The sequence below is a fragment of the Giraffa tippelskirchi genome, chromosome 3 (genome assembly GCF_054371585.1).
Source record: "Giraffa tippelskirchi isolate mGirTip1 chromosome 3, T2T-mGirTip1v1.2.pri, whole genome shotgun sequence".
Classification (NCBI taxonomy): Eukaryota; Metazoa; Chordata; class Mammalia; order Artiodactyla; family Giraffidae; genus Giraffa; species Giraffa tippelskirchi.
In genome coordinates, this window is record NC_137277.1 from 6,148,525 (window position 1) to 6,166,642 (window position 18,118).

At 53.7% G+C, this 18,118-nt stretch overlaps 1 long non-coding RNA gene across 1 annotated transcript; it reads right to left on the minus strand.

Moving 5' to 3' along the window:
* Nucleotides 1–1,198: 1,198 nt before the first annotated feature.
* LOC145541928 (uncharacterized) lies at nucleotides 1,199–16,236 on the minus strand. Its single transcript, XR_014079418.1, has 3 exons — nucleotides 15,893–16,236; nucleotides 15,301–15,383; nucleotides 1,199–1,398 (listed from the first exon to the last, which is right to left on the minus strand). It is a non-coding gene; the product is annotated as an uncharacterized LOC145541928 (long non-coding RNA).
* Between the last annotated feature and the right edge of the window lie 1,882 nt (nucleotides 16,237–18,118).

Sequence of the window (18,118 nt, forward strand, 5' to 3'; positions counted from 1 at the left end):
AGCAGAGATGGCATGGGGCGGGGCCTTGCCCTGTCCTTCTGCAGCTAAGCTTGCTTTGCTCCACGCAGCCGGGTGGAGATGGCCAAGGCCCTTCCACACACGTGTGCTCCTAGCTCGGGGGCTCCCTCTCCCTCTCCTGCTGATGCTGAGGAATAGCTGAATCTCTGGGATGACTGACAGCTCAGATCCTCTTGCCCCCTGGAACCATTCCCAGAGCCCGGGAGACAGTGTTTTCTCTAGGGCTTCAGGTCTGCCTCTGGGGCCAGGCAGATGGGAAGGACACTATCACTGAACCGTGAGTAGGGGGAGGGGGTGACAGGAGACTTTCCCAAACAGAGGAGGGTGTGTTACCAGGAAAAGGAAGCAGGAGGAGCTGCAGGGGTGCATTTTATTCAACAGTGTCTTCCAAAACCTTTGGTTCCACCCAGAACCTCAGAATGTGACCTCGTTTGGAAATAGAATCTTTGCAGATATAGTGAAAGTGAGGACTTAAGATGGTACTGGATCAGGGTGGGCCCTGAATCCAACAAGACTGTTGGAACAAGCCAAGGAACACCAGAGCCCCCAGAAGCGGGAAGAAGTAATGAAAGATTCTCCCCCAGAGCTTTCAGTGGGAGCCCAGCCTCTGGTCTCTAGATCTGAAGGAGAAGCTATTTCTGTTGTTCTAAGCTGCCCAGTTTGTGGTCATTTGTTAGTGCAGCTCTAGGAAATAACACGGGCTTCCCAGGTAGCACTGGTGGTAAAGAACCCATCTGTCAATGCAGGAGATGTAAGAGACACAGGTTCAATCCCTGGGTCGGGAAGATCCCCCAGAAGAGGGCATGGCAACCCACTCCACTGTTCTTGCCTGAAGAATCCCATGGACAGAGGAGCCAGGCGGGCCCCAGTCCATGGGGTCATAAAGAGTCGAACATGACTGAAGTAACTTAGCATGCATGCATGCAGGAAATAATACAGGGAGTGAGGCCAAAAGATGCCCATCGCCAGCCACGGGGTGCGGGGTGGAGCAGAGCCCAGATCACTTCCCAAATCCACAGCCACTGATTACGGTTCTGCTGCTGGAGCCACAGGTCATGTGATCCCATCCTCAGAGGTATGTCCAGGGTGAGGCCACGCATGGCCACGCAGAGGCTCCTAGAGGTGTTCTAGTGTAACGCGTCCATCACCACCCCACCTGGACGCGTAAACAGACTGAAGATGCTGAGCGAGCCTGCCTGTTTAGATTGCTTAAAGCCCGGGTCCCCAACCTCTGGCATCTAATGCCTGATGATCCGAAGTGGAGCTGATGTATTAATAACAGAAATAGGGACTTGATTGGAAGGACTGGTGCTGAAGCTGAAGCTCCAATACTTTGGCCATCTGATTCCAAGGGCCTCTTCATTGGAAAAGAACCTGATGCTGGAAAAGATTGAGGGAAATAGGAGACAAGGGCAACAGAAGATGAGATGGTTGGATGGCATCATTGACTCAATGGACATGAGTTTGAGCAAACTCTGGGAGATAGCAAAGGACAGGGAAGCCTAGCGTGCTGTAGTCCATGGGGTCAGAAAGAGTCGGACATGACTGAGCGACTGAACAATACCAAGGACCTCCCTGGTGGCCAGTGGTTGGGACTTCACCTTCCAATGCAGGTGAAGGTTCAGTTCCTGGTGGGAGAGCTAGATCCCACCTGCCTCGTGGCAAAAAAACACAGAACACAAAACAATATTGTGATGCATATTGGAATGCATAAGACTTTCAAAATGGTCCACATAAAAAACACCTTTTAAAAAATAACAGAAATAAACTGCACAATAAAAGTAATGCGCTTGAATCATCCTAAAACCACCCCCACCCCCTGCCACCCCATTCCTGGTCTGTGGAAAAATTGTCTTCAATGAAACCAATCAGTTAAGTTCAGTCGCTCAGTCGTGTCCGACTCTTTGCAATCCCATGGACCGCAGCACGCCAGGCCTCCCCTGTCCAACACCAACTCCCGGAGTTTGCTCAAACTCATGTCCATTGAGTCGGTGATGCCATCCAACCATCTCATCCTCTGTTGTCCCCTTCTCCTCCCACCTTCAATCTTTCCCAGCATCAGGGGCTTTTCAAATGAGTCAGTTCTTTGCTTCAGGTGGCCAAAGTATTAGATTTTCAGCTTTAGCATCAGTCCTTCCAATGAATATTCAGGACTGATCTCCTTTAGGATGGACTGGATGGATCTCCTTGCAGTCCAAGGGACGCTCAAGAGTCTTCTCCCACACCACAGTTCAAAAGCATCAATTCTTCGGTGCTCAGCTTTCTTTATAGTCGAACTCTCACATTCATACATGACTACTGGAAAAACCATAGCCTTGACTAGACAGACCTTTGTTGGCAGAGTAATGTCTCTGCTTTTTAATATGCTGTCTAGGTTGGTCATAACTTTTCTTCCAAGAAGCAAGCATCTTTTAATTTCATGGCTGCAGTCACCATCTGCAGTGATTGTGGAGTTCAAAAAAAGTCTGTCACTGTTTCCATTGTTTCCCCATCTATTTGCCATGAGGTGATAGGACCAGATGCCATGATCTTAGTTTTCTGAATGTTGAGTTTTAAGCCAAATTTTTCACTCTCCTCTTTCATTTTCATCAAGAAGCTTAGTTTTTCTTCGCTTTCTACCATAAGGGTGGTGTCACCTGCATATCTGAGGTTATTGATATTTCTCCCGACAATCTTGATTCCAGCTTGTGCTTCCTCCAGCTCAGCGTTTTGCATGATGTACTCTGTATATAAGTTAAATAAGCAGGGTGAAAATATACAGCCTTGACATACTCCTCTCCCAATTTGGAACCAGTCTGTTATTCCATGTCCAGTTCTAACTGTTGCTTGCTGACCTGCATACAGATTTCTCAAGAGGCAGGTCAGGTGGTCTGGTATTCCATCTCTTGAAGAATTTTCCACAGTTTGCGGTGATCCACACAATCAAAGGCTTTGGCATAGTCAATAAAGCAGAAGTAGATGTTTTTCTGGAACTCTCTTGCTTTTTCGATGATCCAGTGGATGCTGGCAATTTAATCTCTGGTTCCTCTGCCTTTTCTAAAACCAGCTTCAACATCTGGAAGTTCACAGTTCACGTACTGTTGAAGCCTGGCTTGGAGAATTTTGAGCACTAGTTTACTAGTGTGTGAGATGAGCGCAATTGTGCAGTAATTTGAGCATTCTTTGGCATTGCCTTTCTTTGGGATTGGAATGAAACCAACTCTTGGTGCCAAGAAGTTTGGGGACTCCTGGTTTACAGGATTTCTGAATAAGGGGAGGATCCTTCAGTACAACTGACACATGATCTACCTCTTTTTTTTTTTTTTTTTAAACAATCTGATTAGGAAAAACTGGAGCTTCAGTAGTTATTGCTGAGAACACTGGAATTATCAGGAAATTGGATGATTCTGGGTACATGTAAAGCCTTCTAGACACAGCTGTCAGGGTTTTGGCCTAAAATTCTGACAGGGTCGAGAGGACATAAAACCCCTACAAAGCCTTCCCCTCCTCCTTGGTTAATTGTTTGGAAGTTAGAAAACGCAGTCACCCCCCGGCTTTTTCTTCTCCAGCCTGAAACGTCCATCCCTTGAAACATCTTTCTTTCCCTGCTAAGATTTCCCAACCTCCAAAGACTAGTTGGCAACCTGCTTACCCTCCCTGTGGCCGGCAGGGCAGGCTCGCCCTCCAAGGCGTGGGGGAGGGGGTGCTGCGGTCAGACCCTTCCTCCACCTTCTCCAGCAGCCCCAGCCCCGGGAGCTGGAGTGACCGTTGCTCAGGCAAGCCCAGCCTCAGCTCTCAACCCCCTAGAGCCTCCTCCCAGCCCTGCTGGATAGAAATTCGAAACCACCGGCAGGAGAGGTTTGATTCAGGACCTGTGATCTGCGCCAGGTCCTCCGTCCCTGGGACTTTGATGTGCGGACACCTGGCCCCCACCTGGGAAGCTGGGAGGAGGGAAGCCCCGCGGAGCTGTCCCCTGTCCTTGTTCTCAGTCTTGGCGGAGTCCAGTCTGCTTTTCAGATGATTCCGGGGCCTCCCCGGCAAACACTTTGAAGCCTCTTCAAAGGCGGCGGCATTGTGTACAGTCACCAAGTGGCAGAAAAGCCTTGCACCCCTGGGCCATGTCCAATTACCGAGCCCCACAGAAGGGCGGCGGCTGCTCTCCCCGCACTAACCCGAGTTAGAGAGGTCGGTCCCCCGGGAACAGAGCCAGGGCTGGGAGGCCTCAGTCTCTGGAAAGCACGTCGACGCCCCCTTCTGCGCCCAAGCTCCCCATCGCCCCCGCCCCCACCCTTCCAGGGCAGGAGGAAGGGAGCTTCTTCCAAATAACAAGGAGCTTCAGAAGGATCGGGTCCCGAGGAGTTCCCGCCCGGAGCTCGGGGCCAAGCAAACCGAGGCGGCGGGTTTGATATTTATGAAGCGCCGGCGGTGACCGCGTGCTGCCGGAGCCCGCACTGCCAGGGATGCGAACGTGCCAAGCACAACTTCCGCTCTCCCAGCTTCTCTCCTCTACGCTCCAGGCTCCGGGGCCCCTGCGCCCCCTCCCCGGGCGCCCCCGGCTCCGCTGCCTGGGGGAGGGGCACAGCTCAGTGCTTTCCCCGCAGCTCCGCTGGCTCTCTCCCCGCCCTGTCTCCCGTCTCCGCTTCATTCCCCCAGATCCTTAGTTAAAAAGCTGCTAATGCTTTTTCTCCCATCATTTCAACAGATGCCTGCAGGGCAAAGGCCCCCAAGCCTCCCTCCCCCCATCCACCCCCTAACCACCCTGCAGGTCTTATTCTGCCTCCCACCCCACTCCCCACCTGTGACAGCAAATGCTGGTGTGAGGCTACTGGGCCAGCAAGACGCCCTGGAGCAATCGTTGACCCACCCACCCCCTTAAGAACCCGAGCCCCCTTCCCCACCTTCCAGCCTGGTGACTTCAGACCAGGGGCTGAATCTCATCAACAAGAAATTTGAAGCCATTAAAATACAATAAAAGAGAAATTAAATATAATCGCTCCGTAAATTATAACTAATTGAAACATCCATTGTAATTTTTATGATCTGCATTCCGAGTGAGTGATGCCTGGAGTTACAAAAGGAAAGTTAAATGATGGTGACGGTGGAGGTGTCCTGGAATGCCCCCAGCCCCCCAGCCTCCACCCCCTCCATCAGCCGATTGCCCTCCCTTCTCTGCCAGGCTCCACCCCAAAGTGCTATCTTCTAGAAGCTTCCCCCAGGGAGCCTCGAGATCTCACATCCGTGGAGGTCTCAGCTTGCTCTTGTTGGCAGGGTTTTCTGTGTGCAGCCTCTGTATGCTCTTGTTTCCCTGAAACCCCAAGACGACCTGGCTCTCCTCCATCTTTCCTGTTCCCCCAGGTTGGATCAAGATGTCAGGTCCACCCGACATACGTCCAGCAGTCAGAGCCGGAGAGAGTGCCGCAAAGCCCAGATTCTGTGATGCTCCCAGACCTTCCTTGGGTCAGCCACGCTATGGTAGACTCATCTTGTCCATTCCTGGGCCTCTCTCTGAGCTGGGCACTGGGGCTCCTCAGCACCAGGGCCAGCTTTCCAACCGCTCAACTACCCAAGCAGTGCTGTGATGGGGAAAATCACCGTCACACCAGCGAGGGGGCCCTGCTACATTCGGGGTCTCCTCCCGCCTCCCTCTTTGCCTCTACAGGTTCATTCCTCTCCGTCTGCTGCTCCATCCACCCCATCCAGGCACCTGGAGGGCACAGGGGGTGCAGGGTGAAGACAAGCAGATCTGCATTCAAAGCTCCTCCACAAAGTGCTAATGAGGCCCTGGACAAGCCACTTAGCTTCTCTCAAAGACTCCTTTTGTTCAATAGTAACTTCAAGACAACAACATCACTTACAAGAGAGGTCTGGGGGGACTCCCGTGGTGGTCCAGTGGCCAAGACTCCACGCTCCCAGTGCCGGGGGCCCAGCTTCCATCCCTGGTCAAAGAACTAGATCCCACATGATGCAACTAAGAGTTCATGTGTTGCAACTGAAGATCCCACAGTGCAGAAACTAAGACTCACAGCAGCTAAGTAAATTCATGTGCGTGCGTGCATGCTTAGTTGCTTCAGTCGTGTCCGACTCTCTGTGACCCTATGGACCATGGCCCGCCAGGGTCCTCTGTCCATGGGATTCTCCAGACAAGAATACTGGAATGGGTTGCCATTTCCTTCTCCAGGAAGTAAATACATCAGTCAGTCAGTTCAGTCGCTCCGTTGTGATCGACTCTTTGCATGACTGCAGCATGCCAGGCCTCCCTGTCCATCACCAGCTCCCGGAGTTTACTCAAACTCATGTCCATTGAGTCAGTAATGCCATTGAACCATCTCATCCTCTGTTGTCCCCTTCTCCTCCCGCCTTCAATCTTTCCCAGCATCAGGGTCTTTTCAAATGAGTCAGCTCTTCGCATCAGGTGGCCAAAGTATTGGAGTTTCAGCTTCAACATCAGTATGAAAAGTAAATACATAAGAAAAGCGAAAAACAAGCAAGGTTTGGGAACATCTGGTGACTGCATTTGCAAAGCTCTTACCAGAGAACCAAGCATGAAAGAGATGCCCATTAAACTCTAGCAGTGATCCCTGTCCTGCAGCCTGACTCCAGACAGTTTCTGCTTTGCTCATGGCCCAGCGGGCCAGGTACGGATCCGGCAGGTGGCCCTGGCTGCCCACACCTTCTCATGGCTGCAGAGCCCCCTCGGTTTTTGCAGGAGTCAATGGAATTGGGGATTTTGCCAGAATTGGGGCAAGGAAAACAAGTTGCCTTTTTTCGCTTCTGCTGGTGGAGGCAGGTGAGCCCCGGATCCCAGCAGAGCAGCAGATCTTCTGCCCGACAGAGGGGACCTGGTCTCTGGGGTGACCAACTTCCAGCTGAAGTAGGAGGAGAGACAAGGTCGAGAAGGCCAATCCATTCTCATCATCTTCCAGAAAAAGTCTCTTCCTGTGGAAATTTTGCTTTGAGGTATCAGGGGACCGAGGTGTCGGGAGGATCCCCAGTGCCCTGTTTCTCATGACCTGACTGATGTCCAGAGTTGCCCATCACAGAGCATAACAGGTGCTTGGTTGCTTGTCCTAATGATGAGCTCACTGGCCCTGCTGGGGCCCTGGGCTCCCTGCTGTGACACCCAGGGGAATGAATCTGGGTCCCTCCTGCCCTTGACTGGAACTCAGTTCCCTCATCTGAAAAGATACTCAGTGATTCTCAGCTACCTGCAGTGCTTCTGTGCCTGAGCTCAGTCACTCAGTCCTGTCTGACTCTTCACGACCCCATGGACTGTAGCCCCCCAGGCTCCTCTGACCACAGGACTCTCAAAGCAAGAATACTGCAGTGGGTTGCCATGCCCTCCTCCAGGGGATCTTCTGGACCCAGGGATACAACCTGAATCTCCTGCATTGGCAGGCAAGTTCTTCACCACTGGGCCACCTGGGAAGTCATATATTGTTGTTGTTTTTCAGTCACCCAGTCAGGTCTGACTCTTTGTGACCCCATGGACTGCAGCACGCCAGACCTCCTTGCCCCTCACCACCTCCTGAAGTTTGCCCATGTTCATGTCCTTGCATACAGGAAGCCATGTATGTATATATACCTAGAACTGCTGGATCCTATGGTAACTTTAAACACAGGAGCCATATGTTTAATTTTTTGGCCATGCCACACAGCATGCAAGATCTTAGTTCCTTGACCAGGGATCGAACCCATGCCTCCTACAGTGGAAGTGCAGAGTCTTAACCACTGGACCACCTGGGAAGTCCTGATGTTTAACTTTTTTAGAAACTGCCAACCTCTTTTCCCAAATGGCTGCATCATTAACACTCTGTAAAAGTAATATAAAAAGGAATTATTAGAAAAATGAAATTTGAATAACTCACCAAAAGAAATCTAATTTCTATTACTATTAAATCATCAGCCATAAAATGTCCCTGTCAACTGCTATGAAAGTTTCTACATGCATCCTCTCAAGGTCTGCACTTACTTGCTGGTGGACAAGTAAGGTACTGTTCTCAAACTGGCACCAGCCATGGACTACCCTTGTCTCGTGGCCACACTGTCCCCAGGTGTCCCCATGGCCCCCTCCCATGTAATTGAAGGTCCTAAGCCAGAACATCTCTTGGCATGAAAAGTAGAGCCTTTCATTATCATGCCAGGACACGAGGCATCCACCTAGCCAATGAGGATGTGTGGTCCCTCAAACGAGGGACCTCGGCCACAGGGAGGTTCTCCAGAAAGAGCTCGAGAAAATGGAGAGACAAGAAGATGGTGAGCACTAGAGAGGTCTGAGCAATGGGTCCCCTCCCTTGGGACCAGCTGCTCCTCTCCTGGCCCTCAGCCCTGTCACCCTCCTGGGAAGCCGCACTGCTGCCCTTTCCTCCAAGGGGAGAGAAAGTGTCTCCCGTCACCTTCTCCCATCACCCTGCTGAGCAGAGCCACCTCCTGCGCAGGTGACCTTCCTCAAGTCTCATCTATACAGCTGTTTGTCTGGGGTGTTGGCCCCAGCGGGTTCCAACAGTCTTGGCCAAGGTTTCAGAACCATGGACAGCACAATGCCAGTGAAGAGGGGCCCCCTGGAGGCCCCTCACTTCAGATGGGGACAGGATTGGACCATGTCCTTAAGAGTCCTGCAAACTCTCTACCAGAACTGAGTTACTCTGTACCCTCAGCACCCATCCTGGCAAACACTCCATGAGCCAAAGCTTTGTGGCTTCTCAGGGGCTGGCGGGAGCCAGGAAGGCAGCCAGGGAGTCATCTTTCCCTGATAAAAACTGAAGAAAGGAGCCATGAGAAGCAAAAACTGTAAAGCCAGTGGCTCCCCACATTCCTGGGCTACAGGGCGGCAGGGATGCTCTGGGACTGAGGTTTGTGATTCCTGGTTAAATGCCAGGTTTAATGGGCTTGCTAGGAGAAAATGTTTTTTCGTGAGCGGTATATGTCTCCCTGGTGTCTGCAGTGGTAATTTCTTCCATGGGACAATCTCTCCTTTACATGCTTCTGGCCAGTAGTGAGAGGGGCTATGGACAGGGGTCTGATAAGTAGACAGATCGTCACAAGTTATCTTAGGGTAAGGGTCCAACAGGCATCTTGCATTTCTGGCAGATGGGCTGGGTGACTTCATCAGGTCAAAAGGTCAGACTCCAGCCAGGCTGAGACATGCATAAGTCACACTTCCTGCGCGGCCTCCCGGATCCATTTCAGAGAGCTCTCTTAGCAATGCTGACTCCATGTTTATTTTTCCTTTCCCAGCCTCCACATTATTTACTGACATTTGGGGCCAGATCACCTGGAGTCCATCCTGTGCACTGGCGGGTGTCAAACAGCATCCCCAGTCCCTACTCACTCTCCTCCCAGGCTGTAACACCCAAGATGTCTCCAGTCACTGCCCAGTATCCCTGGGGGCGGAAAGAACAGATCTGCCCACCTCGAGAACCAGTGGGTTAGCCAGCTGATAAGGAGAGCTACCCAGTGGCCAACAAAGCAGAGAATGGAGGATTCAGTGTGCTGGCCCAGGGATCCTGGCAGAGATGCTTAAATTGTACCAGAGGCAGGGGGATAAAGTTTAGCTCAGGTGACCCCAGCACATGTCGGCATCTCCCAGGATTAAACAGGAACTCAGGAATTCACAGGAGGTCAGCTGCAGGAAGCAGATGACCCTGAGTGGCCTCAAACCCAGGGCAGAATTCACCCCCTGCCCTATGGAGATAAGAGGAAGATACCACTTGCTGGAGCCTTCCTATGGCTGGGATCAGATTTCAATTAAAGTGATTAGCACTGTTTGTTTAGACTCCACAGCTGCCTACCACCCACCTGGCCTTACTGTGAGTTCAGAGAAAACAAGGAGGGGCGTGGGGGGAGGGGAGGCAATTCAGCCCAAATTGAAAATGTCCTCCTGTAATTACGAGATTGGAGAATATCCACTAAGGGTATCACTAATGGGAAATCTAAGTACCACTGTGCACCGAGATTACAGTTTTCCAATCGCTCCATCTTGAATTTTAATTTTCTCTCCCATCATCATGTCACCATAAGCGGAGATCACACACAGCCTAACGTCCCAGCTTGAGAGAGGTGGGCCGGGAGGCAAGACCAAAGCAGGGTTAGTCCAGACACGCTGGACACTCTGCATGAAATCTTTATGGCCGCATAACAAATTACTCCAAATGTAGTGGCTTCGAACAAGACACGTTTATGACACTAAAGCTTCTGTGGGTCGGGAGTCTGATCAGTCTAGCTAGGGCCTCTGCTGGGGTCTCACCAGGCTGCACTCAGGGTGTGGCTGGTACTGGGGTCTCCTTGCAGTCCCCTGGTAAGCACATGTGATTCTTGGTAGGATCCATTTTTCCTGACAGCAATAGAGTTCTTGGCAACTTGCTTCTTCAAAGTCCAGCAGGAAAGGGGGCCTCTGATCTCTGGTCCCTCTCCCTGATTAGATCAGGCCCACCAGGATAATCTCCATTGTGATGAACTCAACATTAACTGTTTAGGGACCTTAATGACATCTGCAAAAGTCCTTTGCCTTTGCCATATTCTTTGGGTGAGAAGCAAGTTACGGGCCCCACCCACACTGAAGGAACGGGAATTTTGAAGGGTGTGGGTCACTGGGGGTCATCTGAGAATCCTGCCCATCACACCTCCCATCAGAATGCCTCACCAAACTCTCCTCCCCCAAAGGCACAGAATCAGGCCATGGGAAAGTGGCACAGCCTGGTGGACCCAGCAGCCAGCCATGATTGAGAGCCTCCCCACTTGGGAGGGGAAACGGAGAAAACAATCAAAGATCTGACACAATCTCGCGCCCGTGCTTGTCCCCTGGTCTCTGGTCTTCTCGGTGTCCCAAGCCCCTGCCAGGATTCCTGGCTGCCCTGACCTGGGAGCCCTGACTAGCTACCTTCCTTCTTCTAGGATGCTGAGCACAGGAAGAGATACAGGGAGCTCCTCCAGCCTGGATGAGGGCAGGGACCCGGGATTTGGGAACCCAGTCAGCATTCTAACAAATCCTCACATTACTGCTTCTCACATGCCTCCTACCTCCTTCAACACCCAGCTTAGATGTCACCCTGGGTGAATCTCAGACAACCCTGCTCAGTGCCAGCCTCCATAATTTGCATCGTACTGATTTGCCCTTGATTCTTATGTTTGAGTCTCTCTTTCATAGTGGCTCATATATTACTTCGGAGAAGGCAATGGCACCCCACTCCAGTACGCTTGCCTGGAAAATCCCATGGACAGAGGAGCCTGGTAGGCTACAGTCCATGGGGTCGCTAAGAGTCGGACACGACTGAGCAACTTCACTTTCACTTTTCCCTTTCATGCACTGGAGAAGGAAATAGCAACCCACTCCAGTATTCTTGCCTGGAGAATCCCAGGGACGGCAGAGTCTGGTGGGCTGCTGTCTATGGGGTCGCACAGAGTCGGACACGACTGAAGCGACTTAGCAGCAGCAGCAGCATATATTACTTAGGTTTAGTTTCAGCTAAGCACTGAAACTTAAAATAACAGGACAAAATGTTAGAGATTCATTTTTCTCTCCCACTGCAATCTAGATGTTAGCAACCCAGTACTCGACCAGAAGCTCTGTTCTACAGGGTCCTCAACAGACTCACTCTATCTTGTTGCTCCAAACTGGCTGGCTTCGAAGTCTAAGATGGCTGCTCCAGCTCCAGCCATCAGCCCCACAGTTCAGCCGATAGGAAGGAGGAAAGGAAGAAGAAGGGCATGCCCCCTCCCCTTACACTATTTCTCCTTACACCCTGTTGGCTATGGATTAGTCAGATGGCCACAGATAACTGCATGGAATGCTGAAATGTGTTGTTTTTGTCTGAATATCCCTGTATCAAGGAAGAATGGTGAAGGAAGGGATGGATAAGAAGATTTCTGGAAATCTCTGTTCTAACTTCCCTGTCCATCTTGTGCAGTCTAAAATATGGGATGTTTCTTTTTGTATCTGAATCTTTACCCACCCCTTCAATAGCCTAGCCAGGATTCTATACCCATTGATTCTTTCATTGAACACATTGTTCATGAATTCTTTTGCTCACTCTTCCATCTACTCATTTATTCACTGGTTCATTCATTCATTCCCCAACAAATTATCTCCTTGAGTGCTGGGCATGTGGTCAGGACTCAGGAATATGGAGAAAGCAAAACACACCCTGCATTCAAGGTGGTTTACAAATGAGTAGGGAAAACAGCCAAGGAAATGAAGCATTTTAACACCCTGTCATAGGTGCTACAAGACTGTGCAAAGATTGCCCTGCAGACACCATCTGGGGCTGCACTCAATATTTCCAAAGGGGGATGACACCCCATCTGAGGCTTAGAGAAAACAAACTTTATCAGGGAGCAGGAGCTGGCATGCCAGACTAAGGGAAGGCAGAACGAAGCTGTGCCCTGTCCGTGGTGCTGACCCCCAGGCCCAGCCAGGAGCCCCCGAAGTGAGGCAAGCCGGTCCCTGCTTCCCAGGGCTCACTTTGGGTGGGCAGGTGGATGGCAGTGGCGTGCCCACTTAGCTGCACACTTCATTTTCGTAACGACCTTCCCGTCTCCCCTCTCAGTCTCGCTTGTCAGCCTGTGACCATTAAAATCCTCATTAGTAAACGAGATTTGGATGGACTCATTAAGATGAGGGATGGGCCCGGCGGCACAGCTCACTGGGGGAGTCAGAACTCGCCTTCTCCCTCTCTGTTGGGAAAGTGCACCTCGCATGCTATGCATCACTCCCCAGGTCCAGTCCAGGCTCAAACAGACCCCCTGGGGTTATTCGGGGGACCAGCCTAAGGGGAGGCCAGGCCGCAGCAGACCTCAAAGAGCCTCTAGCTGCTGATTCACCTGCCTGCCCAAAGCACCCAATCAAGCCTGGGCTTCTGCCAGTTCAGACTGAAGCTGAGCCTCCCAAACATGACATTCAAAACCCCTCCCAGGGACTTCCCTGGTGGTTAAGAATCCGCCTGCCAATGCAGGGGACACAGGTTCTATACCTGGTCCGGGAAGATCCCACAAGCTGCAGGGCAGCTAAGTCTGTGCACCACAACTACTGAAGCCTGCAGGCCCTGGAGTCCGTGCTCTGCACCAAGAGAAGCCACCGCAGAGAGAAGCCCTCATACCGCAACTAGAGAAAGCCCGAGGAAGCCCAGGCACAGCAACGAAGACCCAGCACAGCCAAAAAATAAAAATAGGTAAAAAAAAGTTTAAAAAACCGTCCCGATCCCATCTTGCTCCTTCTCTCCTGTCCTCTCCACATGGCCCGTGCATTTAGGTGATGACCTGCGGACCTGATATGGGGTGGTCTCCTAGAACTGGCTCCTGTCCTCTCCACATGGCCCGTGCATTTAGGTGATGACCTGCGGACCTGATATGGGGTGGTCTCCTAGAACTGGCTCCTGTCCTCTCCACATGGCCCGTGCATTTAGGTGATGACCTGCGGACCTGATATGGGGTGGTCTCCTAGAACTGGCTCCTGTCCTCTCCACATGGCCCGTGCATTTAGGTGATGACCTGCGGACCTGATATGGGGTGGTCTCCTAGAACTGGCTCCTGTCCTCTCCACATGGCCCGTGCATTTAGGTGATGACCTGCGGACCTGATGTGGGGTGGTCTCCTAGAACTGGCTCCGACTAGTTCATGGGGACCACTTGCTCCACATTCAAAAACTGACATCACATCAGCAGCCTGAAATCGACCACGGTGGAAGGATTGACGCCATGGGAATCAGCACATGCTACAGATGAAGGACTGAGTTCGTAATTAGGTCAGAAAACCAGATTTTCATCACTTGCCAGCACGCCCCTGTAGGAAGGTCGCAGGGCATGTCGCCCACTCGCACATCTGCCCATCTCTGTGTGGGCTGTTCCCTCTGCCAGGCTGCCCCCTACTCCCTGGGGCACCCCTTCTGTCTCTCTTTTCTGCCTGGTGAGACCCCAGTCATTTGCTGAGGCCCCAGGAGGATCCCAATCCCTTCCTCTGTGCCCCTCCAGTGCACGGATCCTGTGCCCAACCTGGATTTCTCACCTTGTCTTCTATCCTAGGGGTCATTTGGTTCCCAAAATGCAAACCAACTCAAAGCAGCTTCAAGAAAAGGTAGAAATACGTGTGCGGGGGAGGGATGAACTTCACAGGACCCGGGGGAGAAAGTTTAGGTGCTGTCACAGCCACGAGGAAGGTGTCCACCAGCTCCTCTTTCTCTGAAGCTCCTGTCCCTGACTCCAGCGTTCATGCACTCATCTTGGCTTCTCCCAAAGAGGCTCTCCAGACCCCTGGTTTGCATGAAACCCCAGACAATCAGCCACAAGACAAACCAGAGGCTCTAAGCTCTGGCTCCAAACCCAAGATTGTCCCAGCGTGGCCCAATCATCCAAGGCCATGGGGCAGGGTCACATCGTCATGGGGAAGGGGGAGTCATGTGGCTGCTGTCTCTTTAGCAGGAGCTGTAGGGCCAACTCTGAGAGGGGTGGACAGAGCCTGGAAACTGGCCCACCTCACAGACTAGAGGACAAGTCCATGAGGACAGAAAATGTGTTTATTCATCTCGAGACCCCCCAGTCCCCGCACAGAGCAGGGGGCCAATACATATGTGTAAATTCAAGCAATCACCTCAATTTGAATCCTCTCAGCAACCTGTGACACACTTGGTCCCTGGAGAGGGAGGCAAAGGGCTTTGAGGAATTCAATGGGGAAACGCTCCAAGCTCAAGTAACGAGGCATCCTTTTCCTTCCGTTTCTATCTGTGTGGCCTTAAGCAAGTGGCACATCTCTGTGCTTCAAGGACCTCACTCGCAACACAAGGACTGTGATCTTGCCTAATGCAGGGTTGTGGTGAGGATGGTGGGACATGGTGGTCCCACAGCAGCTGGTGTGGCACCTGACACTGTGTGTGTGGTGGGGGGCGGTGTTAGTCATTCAGTCATGTCTGCCTCTTTGCAACACCCTGGACTGTAGCCCATCAGGCTCCTCTGCCCATGAGATTCTCCAGGCAAGAATACTGGAGTGGGTTGCCATGCCCTCCTCCAGGGGATTTTCCCGACCCAGGGATCGAACCTGGTCTTCTGCATTGCAGGAAGAGTCATTACCACTGAGCCACTGGGAAGCCCCTAGAGCTTCTGCCCTGTTCTACCCTGAACCCACAGTAGAGGGTCCCCCACTGCTCTCCCACTAGGCTTCCTCTCCAGGTCTGACATGACTCCAGTCAGCTGCACACAGTGCCTCTTCCAACCCCACCAGGGCCCTGCTCCCAAAGGGTTAAGTCCGCGCTGACACCCAAGTGCAGCCATTCCTCCCCTACTCCCGCCCCTGCCCCCAGGTCTCCCCGGAAGACCTCACCTGCTGTCCTTCACAAGCCGGCTGCCTCTGCCTTCCTCCACCACCAGGAGAGCAGTCTGCCCCACAAGGGCTGAGGGGGAATTCTGAACAGCAAAGGAGGAGGCAGAGTTGGGGGGACCCAACTGCCCTTCTGCCTTCTCCCCACTTCCTATCACTCCCCGTCTGGGAGGCTAACTTTCCAGAGACCACAGGCTACCTCTCGGGGAGGGATGGGCCGTGCTCAGTCACGTCTGACTCATTGCAGCCCCGCCCCATGGACTATAGCCCACCAGGCTCCTCTCTCCATGGAATTCTCCAGCCAAGATACTAGAGTGGGTAGCCTTCTCCAGGGGATCTTCCCCACCCAGGGATTGAACCTGCGTCTCCTGAGTCTCCTGCATTGGCTGCTGCTGCTGCTAAGTTGCTTCAGTCGTGTCCGACTCTGTGCGACCCCATAGACGGCAGCCCACCAGGCTCCCCTGTCCCTGGGATTCTCCAGGCAAGAACACTGGAGTGGGATGCCATTTCCTTCTCCAATGCATGAGAGTGAAAAGTGAAGGTGAAGTCGCTCAGTCGTGTCCCACTCTTAGCGACCCCATGGACTGCAGCCTACCAGGCTCCTCCATTCATGGGAGTCTCCAGGTGAGAGTACTGGAGTGGGGTGCCATTGCCTTCTCCTCCTGCATTGGCAGGTGGGTTCTTTACCCCCAGGGCCACCTGGGAAGCCCGGGGGGAGGATGAGAGCGGAGCACGGGGAACAGCCCACGTCACGGCACAGGTGATCCAGAGAGCAGGTAGAGGGGAGGGAAGGCGGGACAGGCAGGGTCGTTCCTTGGAGTCGGAGAACGTGGGGAGCAGCCAGGGCTCCCCTTCCCCAGCCTCAGCCAGGAAGGAGGCTGGTCGGGGCCACTTCTGACTCCATCCTTCCTGCCCCAAACGCGCTGCGCTTTTCGCCACGTGGGAGGCCTCCGGCGGCTCACCGGCCTTTGTGAGGAAGCCGAGGAGACCATGACAAAGGTTTCTCACCACGGAGACCCCGGTCAGTTCGCTCCTCCTCGCTCCCAAGCAGGCAGCGCGCCTCCCTGACCCCGGGATGGAGTCTAGATTCGCAGAAATCTTTTTTCCAACCTGGCACACACCAGAGAAGGAGACAGGAAGGACGGGGGCACAGAGACCCAGTTCTGGCTCTGAAGCCTGGGGCTGCGGGCCCCCCGGCCGCGTCCAGGTTCCTCTCCTTCCGCCCAACTCCGGCTTCCTCCGCGGGACCCTCTCCGCTGGCACGCGCGCGCTCAGGAGCAGGGAGCCACGGAGCCTCCCATCCCAGCGGTCCCCTGACCCCTCGGGGCCCTGCTTCCAGCCGCATGGCCACCTCGTGCACTCTCCTTAATCGCCTCACCTTGGGAGGCAGTGCAGCTCTCCATAATTGCTTCTGGAAACACGGTCACCAGTTTAATTGGTAGAACGTGTCCTGGGCGATGGTACACGGTGAAGCGGCCTCGGGCCTACCTGTTTCTCGGGTGCGCGGCCGTGCAGGCGCGCAGCTCACCTGCACGCAGGAGGCTCACTGGCCAGGGTGCATCTGCGCCTGTGGATGCCAACCTGAGCTTGCAGACGTGGCAGGGCTTCCGGGGACCAGGGAGTGTGGGGGACGCAGGGATGATGGGAGGGACAGATGGGAGCAGGCTGAGCCCCGGGGACTCCTCTGCCTTGGGGCCACGGAGGAGCCAGACAATGAAGCGGCCACACTGTGTCACGGGACCCCTGGAGGCCAGCTGTCCATGGGCTCCCGGCACCGTGAAGATAGGCCGGCTGGTCCATCCAGGTCGGAACTCCACTCTGCTCTGTGTCCCATGGGTGACCATGACCCTGTGGGGTTCAGCCAGTGGGGTGCTCTGGGAGGAGATGGGATGGAGGAGAAGGGGGAGATGTGGAGAGAAGGCGGGACCGGGAGAGACAGCGAGCATCCCCCTGAGAGGCTGCAGAGAGCTGAGCGCGACCTTGACCTTCGGCGAGAGGTCCCCGCCCTGGTCAGTGGGGCGGCCCGCCCTGCCCACAGACAGTCAGCTGTGGCACCCCTGCCACACCCTGGACCAGGGGGACCACACCTGCTTAAAACCAGCCCCGTGGGTAAAACGACCCTCCAGTCATTGTTGTGCTGTTTCCCGTCAGGGTTTGGAAGCATCCAGAGGGCAGTGGGGGCCGCTGTTGGTGAGAAGTGACCCCGTCCAGGACAGCCAGCACTGTCCTGCCCCCTCCTCCGCACCTCGATGTGGGGTCGGCTCTGGTTTTTTCTCAGTTGGCCCACCCTTGGGAGAGGGTGGCGGCACGTGGCTTCCTGCAGGAGGGGAGGGGGTAGGCCCTTCACCTCCCCCACCCCCAGGCACACGTCTTTCCCAGGGCTCCTAAGTCCTAAGCCCAAGCCAGCCAGTTCTGAGAAGGACACACAGACCACCCAGGCCCCCCCACGGGGGTCACCTCCAAGGAGGGGGGGTGATACAGGCAGCCCTTGGGGCTCCTGTGAGGAGGGGATAGGAGGCCAGTGACTCTGAGGTTGAGGGGAAAGCAGGCACCCAGCGGACAGGTCCATGGGGATCCCCCAGCAACCCAAAGGACCCCCACATCCCCCAGAGGCTCAAACATTATCATTCATTGCATCTGGCTTCTCCCAACCCCACACCCCAGCCTAGGCCAACCTCCACCGCCCTGTCATTAACACCGCTAATACTAGAGGGCCCCATACTCACCCCTCTCCCCCACCACAAAGCCCACCTGGCAGAGGGGGCCAAGGCCCCGCCACTCCTGATGATAAGGGTCTCCAGTCAGTCACACCCAGGATGCT